Genomic DNA, 21815 nt, shown 5'->3' on the forward strand with positions numbered 1-21815 from the left:
CCTCTCTCTCTTTTCTTCCGTGTGGATCTCCACTGAATCTCACAGCTTGGTGGGGCAGAGGTTAGAATCCACCGACAAAGCATCTACCATCCATTTCACGTGCTTGCGCTTAAGAAAAATTTTTTTTTAACATTAATTCATTTTCGAGAGTGAGAGAGACAGAGCATGAGTGGGGGAGGAGAAGAGAGAGGGAGACACAGAAGCTAAAGCAGGCTCCAGGCTCAGAGCTGTTCAGCACAGAGCCGGACGTGGGGCTCGAACTCACGGACCGCGAGATCATGACCTGAGCCAAAGTGGGACTCTTAACCAACGGAGCCACCCAGGCGCCCCCACGTGCTTGCACTTTGTACGGTAAATCCTCTTGTCCCCCTAGTGAAGTTAGGTTGACAATAATCAAACTCTGAAAAAATATTACCGCAGGATTCAGGCTCAGTTCTACAACAGGGCTCTTCTTGTGGCCTTGATTCTTCAATCCACTCAAATCTTGACCACTGGCTTTGTTGTCCTGTTACAGGATATGACTGAGGAACGACCATGCCAAGACGGGTGCTCTGGTCTCCGGTCATGATAAGAGGCCCTGTGACCTCGACTGTCCCCTTCAGCTTAACTCTTGCTTCGTGGCTCCTCTGCTGTAACCATATCCTTTGTCCTGGATTTGAGATGCTGTTCCCGCACACTTGTTTTCTCTTCATCCTCACAAATCTCGAGCATTCCACCTTGGGTGCTCTCTTTCGTTGAACTCCCAGCTTATTTGAAAGTTCCTTGTATCTTCAAAAGTGCACGGGACCTACCGTAGACGTCGATGCCTCAGAAGCCTTCGTTCTCTGAATCTTCCTGGTCTTGTCGCTTTGCCGGCCCCATTATTTTAGACATCCTGAGCCAAACACGGCCTCGCATCAGAAAAGGGCCACATATATACCATTCCACACCTATGTTTCAATCACAGTTGACTCACCAGCCTGACGACCCCCATCAATTCTCAGTGATTCTGGGGAGCGGGTTATTTTTCTGGGCCCAGACCCAAAATATCGAGGTTAGAATTCAGTATTAAGCTGGTCTCCCTAGGATGTCATTAAGAGGGTTTAGTTACCGAAACACTGAAGGATATTGTCATAATACAGCAATTTCACCCCCCATGGCCTCCTATCCCAGACTGTTGTAACTTCACATTTTTCAGTTCTGGTGCCCTTGAGGGGGGTTGGGGTGAGGGGACCCATCAGAAACGGACACCTTTGCCTCTTTATCACTGCACGAATCAAGCAGCGTGGTGCTGTCGCGGCTTTAGAAAATGGAAAAAGCTGGCTCTGCCCGACGTGGCCGCAGGGAGGAGGGTATCTTCCAAGATGTTTGTGAGAATAAGACGTACAAAACACCAATTTTTAAGGGCTGGCAGATCGTGGAGGTGTCAACCAGAGGAATGTCGAGTGAAAATCTCTGGAATGCTCGAGCAACCTTTCAAATTTACTGCCAGGAAACGTGGGCTGCTTCCCTTCCCTGCATCTTTTCAAAAGATCTCTTGTGAATCCAGTCAAATCCAGGGCAGGTACAGAGGGCGGCTGACAGTGATAAGGGACGCAGTGTTTTCTGCAACTGCCTCAGCTCCCGTCCGACCAAACCCCGTTAATATGTAACCCGAATCCGACCATTTCTTTTATGTTTGCCTTTGGTGTCGCAATGACTTTTAACCCGTGCAAGACCGATTCAAAGTCGCCTTTTTTTTTTTCTTGGCCGTTGTCCACGATCTCTCAGGGGCTCAGGAGCAGAATGGCCCTAAGTCACATCAGGGGGATTCGAGTCTGGTGGAATTAAAAGTCACTTACCTTATGACACATGCGAGGGTGCTGATGAGGGATGGGTCAGTTCGTGCAGGGAGAAGACGTTACAGCAGATAGAATATTTGGTTGTTTGTGCTGAGGCCACAGATGACGAGGAAGAGCTACATGTGTGGCACAATTCGTCAAAAACGGGCGTGTAACCACACACCTATCAGAAAGGGCCAAAACAAAAACAAAATGCTGACTCGGGTGGGGGGGAGGGCTGGAGAGGATACAGAGCAACGGCAACTCTCAAATACTGCTCTTGGGAATGACGCATGGTTCAGCCACTTTGGAAAATGGTTTTGCGGGGCGCCTGGGTGGCTCTGTCGGTTAAGCGTCCGACTTCAGCTCAGGTCATGATCTTGGGGTTCGTGAGTTCGAGCCCCGCGTCGGGCTCTGTGCTGACAGCTCGGAGCCTGGAGCCTGCTTCCGATTCTGTGTCTCTATCTCTCTCAGTCCCTCCCCCGCTCATCTCTGTCTGTGTGCATGTGTGTCTCTCTCTCAAAAAATAAACATTAAAAAAAAAAAAGAAAACAGTTTTGCAATTTCACAGTAAGTTCAGCATATGCTTACCATAAGACCTAAAAATCCCATTCCTAGGTAGTTTTACCCGAGAGAAATTAAAACTATTTGCTCACTAAAGCCTCTGCGTGAATGGTGGTAGGGGCTGTTGTCATTCACAGTCATCAAGTGTCCTTGACTTGATAAACGGGGGGAACACGTTGTGGTTCCCCCACACAATGGAGAGTTAGTTGGCAGTAAAAAGAAATGAGCTGCTGATCTGTGTAGTAACATGATTAAATCTCAGATGCGTTAGGTTACGTGAAAGAAGCCAGACGCAAAAGGCTATAAACTAGACGATCCCATTTTGATGACATTCTGAAAAAAGGCATACCTATGGGGACAGAGAACCGATCAGTGGTTGCCAGGGTTTAGGGGTTGGGGTGAATTCAAAGGCGACATGTGGGAAATTTGGGGTGTGATGGAACTACGTGGGTTGTGATGGCGATGACGTGACTGTGTGCCCGCCTCAAAACTCCCAGAATCGTGCACTAGAAAGGGTGGGTTTATACCCCAATAAACCTGACTTTTAATAAAGTGTGTGGGTTAGTGTCCCCCAGAATTTCCTATTCTTATATTTGCCGATGTGATATACATATTGGGGGGACCACCCAACTCATACTGCTTCTTTAGAAGTGACCTTTTGGGGGCTCCTGGGTGGCTCAGTCGGTTGAGGGGCCGACTTCAGCTCAGGTCAGGATCTCGCGGTCCGTGAGTTCGAGCCCCGCGTCGGGCTCTGTGCTGATGGCTCGGAGCCTGGAGCCTGCTTTGGATTCTGTGTCTCCATCTCTCTCTGCCCCTCCCCCGCTCTCTCTCTCTCTCTCTCTCTCTCTCAAACATAAATAAACATAAAAAAAAAAAGAAGTGGCCTTTTGCCGCCCAGTCCCTGCGGAAAGGGTGGGCTCAGGCTATACTTCTTTTAGACTCCACACTCTGACCCCTTGAAAGGACCATGGGTGGACAGCTACCCTGAACGAAACACGTAACATGCTCTCTTTTGAGACTTTGCTGTAAGAGACGTGGAAACCACAGTCCAGAGGGTGTAGATTTTGGCTTGCAGATATGTTTTGTTTGGCCCGCCCAATGTTTAAAGAAATCGAATTAATTGCCAACATTAAAAAATGGGAGATTTCACATAAAAATCCAGATTTCCGGCTTCTCTTTGAGAAATGGGAGGATCCGGTAAAATGGGCTCAAGTTCCCGCCTGGAGACAATGGCTGGAACAGAGACCCTCACCCCCTTCCCACCAGCACACCGTCTGTGTGCGCACAGCCGCTCTGGCTCCCCGGAGAAGCCAGCAGTGGCTGTGTTCATGCGGTCAGTCTGGCTACGTACGAGCGTTCAGGGAAATACGAAACATTTCTTGCACCTTCCACTTCCATCAAAAGTGGGAAGGCAAAAGGTAAATCCATGTTCCGTGAGAAACGAGAATGGCGTATTACTCTGCGAAAGCAAGCTTTATTCCAATGGCGTATGATAAGCAAACCAAACGGATGTGCACTGGAAGAACACAGATTTAGATTCCTCTGAAGCCAGCGAGGCTCTCTGGGCTCAGCTGGGTTGCCTCCCTGGCCTCTGGAGGCCCCCGGGTCTGCTCCACTCTGCCAGTCCACCGACGGAAGAACGGAGCACTGTGGTGTATCTGCCCGCGGCTCCTCTTATCCGTTCAGCAAATATGTATGAAGCGAGTTAGACTGAAGACGAATGAGCATCGCAAGACCCCTGTCCATGTGCAAACCAGGGTCATCAGGGAGGGAAACGGAGAGCCTTACAAAGAAGCAAGTCTGCAGAAGTTTTACAGGTGTGTGTGTGTGTGTATGTGTGTGTGCCAGAGAGACAGTGAGAGAGACAGAGAGGAGAGGACAGACATCCACAAGGGAGAGCCAGTAGATTCCCTCCAATCGCTCACAGTGAGGAGGCCGGGACATAACTCACGTCCTACAGACGACACTTGTCAGGCTCTAACATGCACGTGAATCCTGGGGGAGGTTGTGTAAGTGCCCGTTCTGACTCAGTAGGTCTGGAGTCGGGCCTGAGATTCTGCATTTGTAACAAGGTCCCAGATGATGTCAGTGCCGCTGATCAGCGGACCGCATTGTGAACAGCAAACCTCCAAATCATACGTACAAAGACACAGTAAAAGATTACCTGCCTGACGTTTGCTTTTAAGCCATGTGCTCTCCATTGAAAAAGGACCCGGTAAAACCATTTTTTAAAATTTTTGTCACCGAAGAATATCACTCCTCTTGCGGTCTAGGTAGTGGGTGGCGGAGGCTGGCAGTCTGGGAAGCAGGAAGGACTGGGAATAACCGACTGGCACCTTCCGAGAAGCCGCCGGGGGTAACAGTCCAGTGAACAGACCAACAGGTGCACCTGGCCAGCCCGGGCGTGGTGGCTTGGCTCTGTGACCTTAGGCACAACACTCTTTCTCAGCAGCCAAAAGGAGGTGAGATTTTTGACCTTGTAGCCCATCGTGAAAGACTCACTTAGCATCAGTGAAGGCTTGCAAGATCTATGGAGGGAAGGTACTTCGGAAGAACAAATTTATGGTCTCTAATCGTCATTCCGTTTCAGGTATGGCAGGCAACCCCGTGTGACAGAAGCCTCTGCACAATGTACTGCTCTCTCGTGGATGGAAATAGCTCAATAAAGAACATTACAGCAGTCTGTGCAGGAAGGTAAATTGTGCTCCCTCTTCATAACCCTGCCTATGACTCGGGTGTCTACCATTTCAGGTGTTAATATGATGATTTTTCCACATAGAGAAAGAAGAGCCTCCCTTCCGTTGTCTCCTCCTTCCAAGTATGGGCCACAGTGATGGTGATGTCCGTCTCAAACCTACAGGCTCTGGTTTGAAAGGAGCACGTTCTCTCATTTCTCTCTCTCTCTAAATCGGCGGTCTGGAGGAAAAGAATCAAAGTTCATCTTAGTAATGCTCTTTATTTGATCTAATGTTTCTAAAATAGCTTTTCAATACACAATTGATGTAAAAGTTACTAATGCGAAAATTTTCCTTTTTGGGGCGCTGTCTTTGAAATTTGGGATAGGTTACGCCTCAAATGGAATGCTACGTTTTTATGAAGCAAGACTTAATCCGTGTTTAGACTTCCTAAAGTTCACAGTTGGAAAAAGGAGGTTCGCCCGTCCAAGTTGTTCCAAACCTACTTAAATTTGTTTCTAGTAACTGAGTTCAGGTTTTTAAATTTAAATGTCAACTACGGAATGAAATCTCATCGAAAAATCAGTTCCTTCGTCACCCTGGCCACATCTCAAGGGCTCGATAGGCCCCTGTGGCCAGCCAGTGACTATCCACATTGGACAGGGCAGGGCTAGGCACTCAGGTGAGGTCAGCCTTGAGGCTGGGATTCCGGAAGCCCTCCCTCCACCCCCACGGCTGGCAGCGTGTGCGTGCGTGTGTGCGTGTGTGCGGTCTGTTGATGGAGTAGCCTGAGAGCTGATGAGTCCTGTGAGCGTGATAGGAAGGCCTTGCCTCCATCAATACACATTATTTGTCCTCTACCATTCACAGCACTGTTTATGGTTCATCTGTCTTTCAGAACGACCCGCATTCCCCAGAGGGAACTTGCAGAGATCCAAACTGGGCGCCACTAGACTAAAACAGCATTGGATCCGCCCACGGCTCCACTTATCCATTCAACAAATATTTATGAGCGAGTTTCTGTGCCTAGCCTCGCTAAGCCCCGGGACTGCTTCAGCCATGAGAAAGGACAAGGAGGTCACTGCCCTCGTGAAACCTAATGTCTCCTAGCGGTAGACCCTTAAATGGGATCTTACAAATAATGAGTTAATAATAATTTGATATCTACGAAGAGGGGCAGAGGTCTCCGTGAGATCCTTAGGGAACCTAGTCCAGTCTGGAGGTTCAGTAAATCTTCCTCCATAAAAATGACATTTCCGTTGGGACCGGAAGGGGTTATGCAGCGGAGAGCTGGGAGAGGGGGCCTGTTCTTGGCAGAGGAGACCATGTGCTGGAGAAAGCGCCGGAAGGTCAGGGTGGCTGGGGTGTGGTGAGTCAGAAAGGACAGAGAGATGAGTAAAAGCCCGATCTGAAGGGCCTGGAAGGCCTGGGGAAGGGACTCCGTCTTTGTCCTGAGAACAACTGGAAGACCAGCGGAAGGTTTTAAGAATGATGTGCTCGGACTCGGGTCTCCCGTTTGGCTTTTACCAGATGACGTGTGGCCGCGGATCCTCCTTGGGATTTTCTGCGTACATTCAGCCCCAGGTGGAAAGGACTGTGGAAGCAAAAATGGCGCCCCCATTTCATTGTCCTGTTCACTGGAAGTGGACCCGCGGGCTCTCTGAGGAACAAGCAACCCATAAACATGCTGAGGACAAAGGCAGTCTGGTCTGATGGCTCCAAAGAACGAAACAGCAACACAAAACGCAACCAAGAAACCCAACAACAGCGACAAAAAACCCTGGGTGTTCCAGGTCAGACTTAAATCGGTTCCTCGAGGGCTAATTCTCACTACTGTTCCACTGTCATTAGTGGTACCACCGCTAATTACGATGACCACAGCTACTATTGACGAAGGGCTCATGGCCTGCCAGTTATATATAAACAAATAAATGTGTATACATAAGTGTTATAAACATATATACACACAAATATATATATGCACGTGTACAAAATAGACGTATACCCTGGTTCTAATCCGTGCAAGAAAAACCTGCCTGAAAGACGGATATTACTGTTCCCAATTCATCTGATGTACAAGGAAAGGGAGTTTTACAACGTCCAGAGCGAAGTTGACGGTAAGGGTAGAGGCAGGTTTGGAACACGTGTCTGTCTTCGAAGCCCTGACGTGTCCCCATCACCACACCGACCCCGGTAAGTAGAGGCCGGGCGAGCGTATGGGGCACAGTATGCATGGGCTTACGCAGAATTCACCCTGCTCGCTTCTTTTCTTTTTTGAAAAAAAAATAAAAATAAATTTTTTTTTTTAATGTTTATTTATTTTTGAGACAGAGAGAGACAGAGCATGAACGGGGGTGGGGCAGAGAGAGAGGGAGACACAGAATCGGAAGCAGGCTCCAGGCTCTGAGCCATCAGCCCAGAGCCCGACGCGGGGCTCGAACTCACGGAGCGTGAGATCGTGACCTGAGCCGAAGTCGGACGCTTAACCGACTGAGCCACCCAGGCGCCCCGAAAATTTTTTTATTTAAATTCTAGTCAGCATACAGTGCAGCCTTGGTTTCAGGAGTAGAATTTAGTGATTCAGCACTTACGTGCAACACCCAGTGCTCATTAGAACATGTGCCCTCCTCGACGCCCATCACCCATCTAGCCCATCCCCCTGCCCACCTCCCCTGCAGCAACCCTCAGTTTGTGCTCCGCACGTAAGAGTCTCTTATGGTTTGCCTCCCTCTCTGTTTCACCTAATTTTTCCTTCCCTTCCCCTGTGTTCATCTGATGTGTTTCTTAAATTCCACGTATGAGTGAAATCGTATGATATTTGTCTTTCTCTGACTGGCTGATTTCGCTTAGCATAATACCCCCTAGTTCCATCCACATTGCCAACGGCAACATTTCATTCTTTTTGATCACCGAGTAATACTCCATTCTCTCTCTCTCTCTCTCTCTCTCTACCACATCTTTATCCACTCATCTGTCGATGGACATTTGGGGTCCCTCTGTATTTTGGCCGCTGTTGATAGTGCTGCTCTAAATATCAGGGTACATCTGTATTTTTGCATTCTTTGGATAAACACTTAGCAGTGCTTTTGCTGGGTCATAGGGTAGTTCTATCTTTAACTTTGCGAGGAACCTCCACACTCTTCCTCAGAGCGGCTGCACGGGTCTGCATTTGCAGCCACGACATTGCTCACTGCTGTGACAAGCCAAGGGCTCAGTATCCGGTTTGGATATTTGAGAGTTACTGAAACTCTGGGTAGACTCGCCCTCAGAATGTTCCTTGCAGCACATCTGCTTCTGTTGGCTTGAGCCGGGCTCCCTTCCTGTAGCTTTCTTTGCAGGAGCCCTGCAGTCCCCGCACCCGGGCACGGCCTCCTTCCTCTGCCGGCGTGTGTTTGTGGGCAGTGTTTCCTGACACAGGGTAGATACGTGTTCTGGGCGCTAAGGCACAGCAGGTGGACCTGAAGGAAAGGCCCAAGCACAGAAAATGCCGCGTGCGCTTGTAAAACACCCACCCGTCGGGCACGCAGAATGCTAGGCCCTTCCATCCATTAACTTCTAACGTTGCTCTTGGAGGGAGGGAGGGGCCTCTCCTACCCCACAAAAGGAAACGAGCTGGATCCAACAGTCAAGGGCATAAATCAAGAGGCTTGTTCGAATTTCATTCATCCCACAAAACTTTATTAAGCGCCTGGTGTGGGCCGGGCGTGGATCGGGGCAACGGCCCTGGGATACAGCAAAAAATCTAAACGGATTAAAAGCAAAGAAGCCATTAAGAGAGCAGATCTTAAGCGCTCTTCCCGTGAAAAAGAAGTGGTAACTATGTGACAGGGTGGAGGCGTTAGCTCCTACCGCTGGTGGTCATCGTTTTGTAACATGTAAGTGGATCAAGTCAACAGGTTGCCCATCTTAAACTTCCACGATGTTACAAATCAATTACATCTCAACCAAGCCGGTCAAAAACCAAACAAGCAAATAAGCGACGGCCGCCAGCAGCAGCAAAGAACTCTCCGGAAATGCAGCTTTTATATTCTGGTGGGAGGTGACAGGCGATAAACAGAATAAGATGTAACATACATGGCATGTTTGAATGTGGCCAAAAATAAGGCAGGAAAGGAGAGGGAAGCGTCAGGGACGCCTCACCCAGAAGATGGCCCTGGAGCAGAGACCTGAAGGAGGCGAGGTGGACGGATGATGCAGAAGTCTAGGGAGAGACGGTTTCAGGCAGAGAAATCAGCAAGTGCAAAGGTCCTGAGGCAGGAGGGTGCCTAGAGCATTCGACAAGTAGCAAGGAGACCACTGTGGCTGGAGCTACGTGCAGTAGCAGAAGGGGTTGGAGAGATAACTGGAGGCTCACAGGGCCTTATAGTCACTGTAAGACCTTTGGCTCTTTCCCTGCATGACGTGCAAAGCCACTGGGGATATCCGAGCAGAGGAGCAGCATTTTTCAGGACCAGCAGAGTGGAAAGCAGATTGTGCAAATGCAAACGCAAGGTACAGGAGGAGGATGAACCAGCCAGGAGGCCATGGCGATCATGCATGTGACTGACACAGAAGCTCAGACAAGCCGGGAGCAGGGACGTGGCGAGAAGCGGTTGACTCCTGCGTGTGTTCTGAGGAAGAGCCAAACGGCTTTGCCGGCGGATTTGGTAAAGACAGTGAATTATCTGAAGTCATTTTTTTCTCCCTACCCACAAGTTCTTTTCTCCATTTTCAGGTCTAGAGAGGAAGCTTGTTTGTTTCTTACCTTTGGTGAGATACCTCTCACATTCTTTTAAGTAATGTTTTAATTTTTGAAAGTATGCAAGTAAACCATCATTTTATTCTTCTCGTAAAAAAATCATATAGTGTAAAACGACAACATCCGTGTATTCCTCCCCAGTCCTCTTTTTCCAAGAAAGAGATCATCCCTATTGGGATGGACTTTTTCTGTGCATTTACATGCATGCACATTTATTGTTTCATTCTCTTATGAAAACGCGATCATACTGTTTACAACGATTTGTGCTCAGTGAGTCTTTTTTTTCCCCAATATATGAAATTTATTGTCAAATTGGTTTCCATACAACACCCAGTGCTCATCCCAAGAGGTGCCCTCCTCAATACCCATCACCCACCCTCCCCTCCCTCCCACCCCCCATCAACCCTCAGTTTGTTCTCAGTTTTTAAGGGTCTCTTATGCTTTGGCTCTCTCCCACTCTAACCTCTTTTTTTTTTTTCCCCTTCCCCTCCCCCATGGGTTTCTGTTATTAATTGCTGGGCTTGAAAACAGTATAGAGGACAGCAGAGAATGTGCTCAGTGAGTCTTGGGGACCTTTCCACGTTGGTGCAGAGAGGTCCCCTTCATTCTTTTAAAATGCTTAGGGAGTTCTCCAGAAATCTATCTGACTCATTTGACTCCTCTCTCCTAAGCACTGTCTAAATTAGGGGCTCAAAGACATGCACCCCCACACGGGCGGTAAACAGAGTCTCTGTTTCCACAAGACATCCACAAGGTGACATGTTAAGGTTGACAGGCTGAGCCCAGCATGCGTAGTCCGTCTGTCTGAAACGTCTTTCCCGCTCTTGGGGGGGTCACCGTTGCCCCGAGTCATTTCTACTTCTGCTGTGGAAAACTCTGGGGGCAGTTTGTGGCCCTGGCTTCCCAACACCTCACTCCTCAGCATGCGTGGCTAGAGAATGTTTAAAGACCTGGGGTGCCAGGTTGCCAGGCATAAACTGATCTCCCAAGCCGAAAGGTAAACACCTGCCTCGACAAGAATAGTTGATGCTGACGGCTGAAAAGAATTCTACGTGTAGAGGTTTTCCCCTCGATTATTATAATGTTGCATATTGTTCTTCTTTGCAATTGTATAGGTAATGCATGCATTGTAGAAAAGTTCGTCAAAATACAGAAAAAATGTTGGGGCGCCTGGGTGGCACAGTCGGTTAAGCGTCCGACTTCAGCCAGGTCACGATCTCGCGGTCCGTGAGTTCGAGCCCCGCGTCGGGCTCTGGGCTGATGGCCCGGAGCCTGGAGCCTGTTTCCGATTCTGTGTCTCCCTCTCTCTCTGCCCCTCCCCCGTTCATGCTCTGTCTCTCTCTGTCCCAAAAATAAATAAAAAACGTTGAAAAAAAAAAAAACCAGAAAAAATGTACATAATAATGGCTACAAAGCTCCTGCCCAAGGGCGCTGGTTTGCTGCTTCCAAGAGGATTAGCAATTGCATTGTCTGTGACACAGTGGCTGAGACAGCCGCCCTAGTACGAACTGGTCACTTTGCTTGGTCCTCTGCCTGCATGCAGGGGCGTGTTGTGAGGCAGTGGGAGGGGTCACGAGCACATCCTGTTGGAAAGCCAGCTCTAGGCGTCTTCCCGAGAGTGCTGGGACCTCTTCATATAGCAGGCACTGTTGTCATGCTGGATGTGGTCGGACCGGTGGACCCTGGCCTCCGGTGGTTGGGACAATGCTCAAAGTTTGGCAGCTGCCCCTCATTCACTCTTCTGGCCCCCACAGGGGCAACTTGGGTCACAACCGTGCCTTCCCCTTGCATTTGGTGGCCCGTTTTAAATTGATGGCGGGGACCTAGTCCCTCGGCTCTCAATTGCCTGCACCGATGGGGGATGGCAGGAAATGGAAGAGGGAAGAAGGGTCTGCCCGGCTGGGTGGGCACCTCAGCGCAAGAGACAGAGACAGGTGAGTAAGAGAGCTGGGCCACAAGCCACGTCGGGAGTCAGCGCTTGCCAACACAGCTGGGTTGGGTGTTTGCCTTGACACCGGGGGCCCCCGCCTCCTGAGCTGTGACATGACGGCTGGGAACCCTGGCCTGGAATAAGAGAAGCCCTTCCACATGTTATGCCAATAGGGACGCTGGGGCATGAGCTGTTCTAGCCGTTGAGCAGAGTCCAGTCCCTCTCACCCTTGCTGCAAATAATTCGTGCTCCCGCGACGCGACGGCAAAAGCTTTTGTTTCTATCATCGTGATTGGTTATACTTATTGAACGTAGGAATAGCGCAACGTGGAGATTTAAAGAGATGCGAAACAGGCCCTTCGCTCTCGGAAACCGCTCATCCTACAACGGTTGGGACGGAATGTGTGAGAAAACTAGCACGGCGAGGCAGCAAGTGGGGAGTGAGACGTGGACAGCACAGAAGATCAGGGTGAACGGTGGCCAGCGGACGTGGCCTGAAGCTTTGCGAAAGAGCGAGAAGGTTTGCGACGTCAAGGGAGATGAGCTGGTGGGGCGGGGGGGGCGGGGTGGCATCAGGCAGAGGAGGTGACTGGTGCGCAGGGGGCCGCGCAAGAGGTCATGCTGGTAAGTTACAAAACAAGAATCCCAAAGCGTGAACACGTGGGGCAAAGGGGAGGGAAGGCAGGAGACGCTTCAAGGTCGTGAGGAGAGATCGTTGGAGAAACGATGCCGTCCACTCAAGAGGGAATTTCCGGAAGGGGCATGACTCTGGGGCGAATGTCGACTCTCGACTGGCTGAAGTGAAAGATGGGAATACAGAACGAGGGGCCTGTCCCGTTCAGCCGGGCGGTTGGAGCTGGACCAGTGTGCTGGGAAGTCACTTTCAAGGCTCATTAAGATGATACGACCGCGTGAGGTCTCCGAGGCTGGAGCCCCCGCAAAGCACCCTCGGCGTCACGCTCGCGGTCACAGGTGACGAGGTGGCGGGAGGGGGCGGACCCCCTGCTACGGCATCGCCAGAAGGCTCGCCGCAGAAAAGGCCGAAGGGGATGTCACGAAAGTGGAGCCTGTCCCCTTCCTGGCTGCCACAGAGAGGCCAAGAAGGAGTCTTGAGAATAAGCACCGGAGGGGGCCATCGGACGGAAGTCATCGGTCACCCCGAGAGAACGGCAGTGAGCGAGTCAGCGTGACAGGTGTTTGCGGTGATGATGTGGATGGGGGGGGGGGGGTGGGGGGGGCGGGGGGTGGTGGACCAGAGGCTTTCCAGACCGGCTGGGAGTGCTGGTCACCCGGAGGGAACCTGGGAAATACAAATTCGTCGCCGTTACATGTGGGCCTAGGAAAGACTTTTCATGCGTGGCTCTGATGGAGCCCCAGATGCGCGTCCGCCAGGCCCTGGGAGGCGGTACAAGGTGAGAAATAGGATGTCCTTGAGGGAGAGTGGGGCTGAGGGAGTTCTCTTGTAGTGTGTTTTGTCTCTAGTTTTATTTTTGGAACAGACGAGGCCTGAGCTGTTTCTCTAGGCCGTGGGGGAAATAGTCTGATCAAAGACACAAGGGAGGTGGGACCCAGGCGGTGGTCAGGCGACTCCAGGGAAGACTCGGGAAACAGGAGAGGGGTCTCCAAGGCCCACGTAGAGAGGAGGTGGCCCGGGGACGGGATGCGAGGCGGACATTCAAGCGAAAATTCGAGTAAATGAAAGGCAGCCCCTCCCCGTATTCTTCAACTGATTTCAAACTCGCCGGGCGGAGTTTTCAAAAATCGACTCAGTGCATCTCAACACCTTGTTGACTCCTCTGACCGTGTTGAGCAAATTGCACGGCTCTTTCGTCATGCGGGCTACACCCGGGAAACGCGGTTGTGAAAGTTGAGAATTATGAAACGACACGAGCTGTGCGGTTAAGCATGAGCCGTATCTTTTGAAAGTTTCTATTTCACAGCTGCTGAAATGAGCACTCTGCATGACGTTTCATACCTGGGTTTTCGGAAGACTGGGGCTCAGAGCAGAAAAGGCCCCAAGTACCCGTGTCGGCCCCAGGTGGGGCCCGAGAGCCCGGACTTCAGGGTGGAAGGGGACACCCTGGGTGCTGTAAGCGGTGTGCATTGTGGCGTCAGCATCGTGGCAGGAAGTCCTGGGTCACGGATCACACCTTGCACTTTTTTCTCACTGGCTGGCCGGCCTCTGTGTGAAATGCGGGTCTGTAATCTCTTTCTTCTACCTTTTCTCCCTTGTACCCCGTGTCTGCACAACCCAACTGTCATTAGCGGGTTCTCTTGGCATCCTGTGAAGTGCGCGTGGCGCGTTTGTATGATGGCAATGAACTCGGCGGCCCGAGGAGTGAATAACAACCCCTGTACTCTTTCGAACTCTTCCTACGTGCGTTTTATCAAGCGTGTCCCTTTGAAACGTGCCTCGCTTGGCCAAATTTCTACTTTAACATCCTACTGCAGTTACGTGATTCTTTCTTATTATAAAAGACAACACGCAGATTATTACTAACAGTGCTCATGCACGCGGGACACGGTTCCGAGTATTTTAGTATCTTGATGCACTTGAAGGTCGCAAAAACCCTATGATGTAGTTATATATTTTTTTAAACTTTATTTATTTCGAGAGAGACAGAGGCAGCACGGGTGGAGGAGGGGCAGAGAGAGAGGGAGACAGAGGATCCCAAGCAGGCTCCACACCGTCAGCACGGAGCCGGAAGCCGGGCTCGAACTCATGAAACCATGAGATCATGACTGGAGCTGAAACCAAGAGTCGGATGCTTAACCACCTGAGCCACCCAAGTGCCCATGATATGGTTATTTTGATCCCCATTTTACAGATGAAGGGATCAAGGCTCAAAGCAGTAAGATGTGTTGCCCTAAAACCACACAGTGAGAGGCGGGGCAGGGATTCGAACTCACGTCCATCTGATATGAAGGCCAGAGCTCTGACGCTGTAAATGATGAGATAGATTGAAATGTAGTCAACAAGCAGGGGAAGGCATGTTTCGGAGTTGAAACTGCTTGTCTTTTTGTTCTGACTTCTCAGCACACTCTCGGACAGTCGTTCTTCAGATAATCTCAGCCTAAATGCCAGCCTGAAGGGCTCCGATTTAGATAAGCCAGGTGGATACATCCTTGGAAGCCCATGGCCCCTTCCATGAGCTCATAGAACAGAAGAGTGAAGCAGAGGCCAGCCCTGATGCGTACATTTCAGAGGGTCAGTGGACAGAGCCCATTCATGGTTCATTCATTCGAGAAACGGTGCCCACAGGGCACGCCCCTATGTCCGTGTTTATATTATGGAAACAGGTGTGGGAATCTATGGTCCCAGGAGAGGACACTCACAAGGAGACAAAGGGACCACTGGGGTGATCAGCCCATGACAGACGGATGCACAGAGGAGGGTCTTAACCCAGACAGTGAGGTGAGCGGGAGGTGTTACTTCTGTTCAACCGAAGTTTAGGCCACTCGTGGCGTAGGGCGAAACCCACAGATGGCGGGCTTTCAGGATTCGGGGCAGGAGGCGGTATATTCCCATGATGCTAGGGCACTGGGGTGCCGGTGACTGCGAATTCTCTCTCACCCGTGGGGAGAGGCGTGACCAGGGTGGTTTCCCCAACGGCCATTACTCAAGAAGGTGGCCATCTGGCAACGTGCCAGCTCCAAAAAGCTTGGGGCAAGGGTCAGGCCGAACCCGACTGGAGGTCCTTTCTGTGATTTGCTGGCCGAGTGACTTCAGGCGAGGTAGCTACCCCTCTGAACCCCACTTTCTTCACATCTCCCGTTGAGTTGCCGGAAGCTCACGGAGCCAATGAACATCGCATGCAGCACGACTTCTGGCAAATGTTCAAGGGACAGCACTGTTCATCCAGAGGGGTGATTTCTCCTGCAGAAGACATCTGGCAATATTGGAGCCATTTTGGCTGTCACCGTGGGGAGTGGGTAGAGGCCAGGGGTGCAGAGAAGAGTCCCATTTGCACAGGACAGTCCCCTCCTGGGCCCACTGTCCACAGCGCCAGAGTCAAGAAAGCTCATTCTGTCTATGTATTAATGCACATCGTCAAAGGAACCCCGCCCAACAGTGCTTCTGTCATTCCCCTGTTTTAGATCAGGACATGCTGGAGAGACAAATGCTTTGGAAATTAGGCGGCTTACTCAGGGATCCGCACCTAGGAGCTCATCCTGGGGTGCCTTCCGTGGGGGTGGGTTGAAAGGCATGTAGATGGGATATCGGGAGGCTTCCTCCCCCCACGCCAGTGAGTTTTAGGCTCCAGCGAGCCTCAGAGCGACGTCAGGAGCAAACTGAGGATGCAGATGCCGGGGCCCCGCACCCAGGCCATCCCCACGTGGCTGCGTTTCGAGCGCCAGGCTCTACAAACAGCCCCCAGGAAGAGCTTTCACGTAGGAGAGCAGTGCGATACCAGACTGGAAATCTTTCGCGTTGTTTTCTGAATCTCAGCTTTTCGGGATATACCGGGCGAAGAGCTTAACAGAAGTTTACAATGTTATCTAAAGCATAAAAAAAAAAGTAATGCAAAAGCTTTAGAGCCTGGGGACGACAACTGTCTCCTCAAGGAGGACTCCATCGGTATGAAATCCTAGTCGGTCTCCAGATGAGGGCAGGACGATTGCACGTGGCTGCCTTCCCAGCACATTAAACGCACAGCACTGGACTTGCACTGTCACCTCCCTGCCCTCACCCTTACTCCTTATGATATTGTCCTCATTGCCGGCTCAGCCATTACCCAGGCCCCAAACGTCAAGCACCTGGGATTCTCCTTCCTTCCACTCACGCAGCCAATCTCCAATCCTTTCACGTGGTCTGCCAGCCTCAACTCCTTGTCCTCCGATGCCCCCAGCCAGGTGAATCCTCTGGAAATGCCACTTTCTTTCCTTTGCGGATCTACGGACTCACTCCCAGGTGGTGACCGAGCGCCACACGGCGCCGGGTTCGGTCCTGTACAGACAAAGCTGAATATGACCCAGCGGCTCCCGCTCTTCCTGGGTGGTGTCCTGCCCTTTAGCCCGCCACAGCCTCCCCTCCCACCTCATCCCTGCATCGCTGTACACAGCTCTCTTCACCGCCCGCTGTCCCCACCCGCTCATTACCGCCTCTGCGGCTTTACCACCTTTCCCTCGGCCCAAGGCGTGTTCTCTGTCATCCACTTACCTAACTTCTATTCGTCCCTCGGAACCCTGGTCCCGTCGTCTTTCTGTAGGGAACGCTTCCCTCGCCCTTCTTCTCCAGGATGATTTCTCTCGTCCTAGAGTCTTCCGACATCCAGAGTCACCGTTCTTTTGGGAGGTGGTACTTAACACACACACACACACGGGTTCATTTTTACGCATGTCTGGTAGGGGAGAAAAGCTTGCAATCTGGAACAGTTTATCGTAAAGGATTTAGCCACTCTGGGCGGCATGGTGGATGCATTCAGAATCAGCGTCAGTCTGCCAGTCGCAGTTTTAAATTCCTGCGGACGGACCTTAAAGAGCCCAGATCTGCAGGCCGTGTGCCTGGCTCACCCACGTGGACCAAGCATTGCTGCTCAGAATGGCCAAACCCCGCAGGGGCCCGGGGGGCTGTCGGTATCTGGCAACACTTCCACAAATTTCTGGATTGGTTCTCCAGTGATTCTTCCCAGAGTTCTCTGCCAGCTAAGGAAACCGAGGGCTGCGTCAGCTACGGCTCAGGTTCATTGGGTGTTTACTATGGGCTGAGCACGGAGTTAAGTGCTTTATAGGCTTTGTCTTGTTCAAAGCTCAGAGCGGTCACATGAGTGTGGGACCATCACGTCCATTTCAGAGGCGAAGAAACCCAGGCTAAGGGCGGGGGGCGGAGCGGGGGGGGGGAGTGAGTTACCCCAGTTTTCACGGCTGGAAGCAGCTACAGTCGGGGGAACTCAGGCCTGTCTGTTTTTATTCTTGGCTTGTAATATTTCTAGGCAATCCGGGCTTGGGGATAACAAACATTAAGGACGCCCAAGTCCCTCCAGTTTTTTAAACGAATCCTGGGACTTATAGCCTTTGTCATTTGAAAAGCTTGGTATTGAAATGAGGATTATTTTAGAAACGACATGGCTCCAGTTGAAAAGATGTTTTGTCATATTCGGTAAAAGAAGATTTAAAATAACTGCCACTTGGTCGCGAGCCCAGCTCTGGATGACCGAGAGGGTAGCGTGTAAAAGGGCTCACGCGTTACAGTGTTTTCTAGGAAAACAGGCAGATGAAAGGCTCCCAGGGAAATTCCACCCTGGACATGTGCACTCCCAGCGGTTACATTTCAAGGCCGATAATGAAGTCTTTTCTTCTGGGGGCGTGCTTGTTGCCCTATGTTTATAGTTTTCGCTAGCTCAGGTGGCCTGGAACGCTTGATGTTGGAAACACTTGCCCTTTTGGGTTCCCCACTGGCCACGGAGAAGGAGCATCCAGTCTCATGAGGAAATGAGTCGTGTCCCTTAGAAAGGGGAATTTGTACCCATGACCAGAGGAGCAGATTTTCGTGGTTTCAAATAATTTTTTTTTAATTTGTAATTTTTTTAAAGTTTATTTTGAGAGAGAGAGAGAGAGAGAGAGAGAGCTGGGGGGGGGGGAAGAGAGAGAGAGGGAGAGAGAGAGAATCCCAAGCAGGCTCTGAACTGTCGGTTGCAGAGCCCAAAGTGGGGCTTGAACTCATGAACTGTGAAATCATGACCTGAGCCAAAATTGAGTCAGATTAACCAACTGAATCATCCAGGCGCCCCAGATTTTTTCTTTCTTTCTTTCTTTCTTTCTTTCTTTCTTTCTTTCTTCTTTCTTTCTTTTTCTTTCTTTCTCTCTTTCTTTTTCAGAAAGAGGGAAAGACAGAGTACGAGTGGGGGGCGGGGCAGAGAGAGGGAGACACAGAATCCAAAGCAGACTCCAGGCTCTGAGCTGCCAGCACAGAGCCTGACGTGGGGCTTGAACCCACAGACCACGTGATTACGACCTGAGCCAAAGTTGGGCACTTAACCGACTGAGCCACCCAGGTGCCCCCCAAAATCCCAATTTTGAGAGACGTGTTGCTGAGATGAAGTGAACATTTTGGTTCAGAAAGAAGTGCAGAAAAGAAAGATGCTCTTGATGGTTCTGAATATTATCGGGTCTTTTCTTTGGAGTCTGTTGTAATTTTTGTGTCAGTTCTTATTAAAGTAATAGCAGACACCTTCATATTGAAACTTGATTAAAGGCAGACAAACCCCCAAGAGAATCACTAGCACTAAGAACAATAATAAAAAAAAATGCGTCGTTGAACCTGTTTTTAAGGTCTCCCATGTGTTAATTCCCCTAGTCCCTCAAAATTCAGCTGCTCCCTGAAGGATGCCTCCCATTTAAAATTCTTCTTAACCATGTGAAATACTCTTTTTATTTTTAACAAAATAAAAATTTGACTTGAAATACTCACGTGCTACTCTTTTTAACTTTTAAAAAAGTTTTAAAAAACTTTTAAAAAAAGCTTTGACAAAGCCTCACCCCTCTCATGTTTTCCCAGTTCCGGTATGTAGGATTATGTCGGGAAAAAGTAATTTGGGTTCTGTTGCTTTCAGAATTTGCTCGTGTGAGAAAAGCGTTTTTAGAAACGATTTAATGAGAGGTCACATTCCCCTTCCCCCCTCCCCTTTGGTTCCTCAGAAAATCAAAGCAGAGTGGAATAAAACACTGCTCCTCTCCAGCTCGGCTTGGGTGCTGGATGGTGCCCCTTTGCCACTCTTGTTCACTGTTCGGCACGGGGATGCCATTTTGGAGTATATCTAGTATGAGATCTGTACCCATCAAGGATTACGTTTGTGAGCAGACATGTAGCTACCGTGCTTAAACACATAAAGGTTTAATTCTCTTAAATAAAAGCACAAAGACGGGGCAGCCTTTGCTCAGTAAGGGCTCCACAGTGTCCTTGGGGAACCAGGTTCCTTCTGTCTTTCTTCTCGCCACCCTCGGTGACTTCTGTGGTTAAGGACTCCTCGTGGTCCAAGGTGGCTGCTGGAGCGCCAGTCATTAAGTCTGAGTTCTTATCAGGCACTAAGAGGGAGGATTTTGTGAAAAACTCATTAATAACTTCTAACCCTGTTGGCCACCTGTAGGTGATATGTAGTATAATGTAATGTAAGGTAATGCAATGTGATTTTCCGGCAAGGCACATTGCCCAAGATTTTGTTAGTAAGGAATAAAGAATAGATGACATGAGCAGCCCCCATCACAAGGTTTGCGTTTTAGTCTGGTGATTATCTAGTTGGGCTAAATTACATCACAGCAACAAATTAACCCCCAGGTCTTGGTGACTTCATGTAACAAAGACGTCTCTCTCTGGCTCACGCAAAGCCCGATGTGAGTCCTGGGGCTCTGGTGTACCTCCTTTCCGTGTGATGACGACTTCCTCTTAAGGTCCCTTTTCTTCAACATGTGGCTTCTGGGAGGCTGAGGCAAGGGAGGCTGAAACGGGGGTTCTCACAAGGGCTCCTCACTGCCCCGGCACGGAGGTGACACGCATCACTTCTGCTTATAGTCTTCAGGCCCAGACCCATCACACAGTCCCTCCCACTTGCAACGGGGCCAGGAAGTGCCGTTTTCCTTGCGGTGATGACACCCATGTCTGTGCAATTCAGTCCCATTCCCAAACTACGCCGATATGGTTCCACCGGCCGGAAAACAAAGTGACGGCCCATTTCTCAGAGGGCATCTGTCACGTGGTTACTATGTACCAAAGCGTGGTGTCACATGCTCCAGGTACAGACATGAAAAGGACACAAATCCCCTTTCAAGGAACTTAGTGACTAATAAAGAAAATGTAGGCACACCGGGAGAATCATTAATAACGGCAAAAATGGAAGCAAAGATCAGCAAAATGGAAACTGAAAGCTGGGAGGACTTCTTCACGTTGCTGCCCAAGGAAAGAGGTTTGGAGAAGGTGACCTACAAGGGGTCCTTGAAAGACTTGGGGAATCAAGCTGGGTGATGCGGTCCAATCATTAGCGTCTCCCTCAAGGAGTTTTCCGAATCACAAGGAAGGTCGTGTTGTAATTTCCATGCTACCAGTGGAAGAAAGCAAGGTTTTGCCTCTGCAAGATGGAAGAGGTGGATAAAATGGTCTTTTTCGTCTCTTTTACCTTGAATGCCTCTAATTACCTCTAATGTGATCCTCCAATTAAAAAAAAAAAGATTTTTGCTTATTTATTTTTAGGTAATCTCTACACCCAACCTGAGGCTTGAACTTACAACCCCAAGATCAAGAGTCACATGTTCTAGGGGAGCCTGGGGGGCTCGGTCGGTTAAGCATCCGACTTCGGCTCAGGTCATGATCTCGCAGTTCGTGAGTTCGAGCCCCGCGTCGGGCTTGTGCGGACCGCTCGGAGCCTGGAGCCTGCTTCGGGTTCTGTGTCTCCCTCTCTCTCTGCCCCTCCCCTGCTCATGCTCTGTCTCTCTCTGGCTCAAAAATAAATAAAAACATTTAAAAAAATTAAGAAAAGGGTCACAGGTTCTACTGACTGAGCCAGTCAGGCGCCCCATGATTCCCCAGTTCTTAAACCCACATTCTAGAAGACTTATGATGTGGCCATAGCACGTACCGATGATAAAGCCTTCGAAACACAAGCATAGTCAACGCTCATGGAAATGCAGTTGGAAAAGAGAGAAAAATAGAAAGAGAGAAGATCTATCGGGCAAGAGTCACTATTCTTTCTTTTTACTACAGTTTCTCCAGGAGTTTTCGTGCATCGCTTTAAAGATTTGGTTTTGCTTTTTTCCCCTTTGAGCCTAGTTGTCAAATAAGGCACGGGCTATAGCATAGCCTTCTTTATCTCCTAGTATAGTACCATGAGCATTTTCTTCTATATCATGTCAAACTGTGTAGACACGTGAGAAAATATGGTAACTCTGTCGCTCAGATCCACTCCCGGGCCTCCTTCCTATGAGCTATTGAAACGCCAAGTTTCCCTCGCACACCCGTGAAGCTTAGCAGAAATGACATAATACCGTAGGAACTTGACTCTTGCAGGAGCAGGCATTAGGTCTTGCTTTTGATTATAGTTTGGTCATTAAAGAAATTGGAGCTCAAATGTGTGGGGCACTGACCGTGGCAGCAACCGTAACGTGTGCTTTGGATAGAT

The 21815-nt window shown here is 49.9% G+C and overlaps 1 long non-coding RNA gene across 1 annotated transcript; it reads left to right on the forward strand.

The window, feature by feature from the left end:
• The first annotated feature begins 50 nt into the window (after positions 1-50).
• Positions 51-7339, forward strand: LOC125933196 (uncharacterized). Its single transcript, XR_007460889.1, has 3 exons — positions 51-4825; positions 4954-5057; positions 5937-7339. It is a non-coding gene; the product is annotated as an uncharacterized LOC125933196 (long non-coding RNA).
• The last annotated feature ends 14476 nt before the right edge of the window (positions 7340-21815 follow it).

The sequence above is a fragment of the Panthera uncia genome, chromosome D2 (assembly GCF_023721935.1).
Source record: "Panthera uncia isolate 11264 chromosome D2, Puncia_PCG_1.0, whole genome shotgun sequence".
NCBI lineage: Eukaryota > Metazoa > Chordata > Mammalia > Carnivora > Felidae > Panthera > Panthera uncia.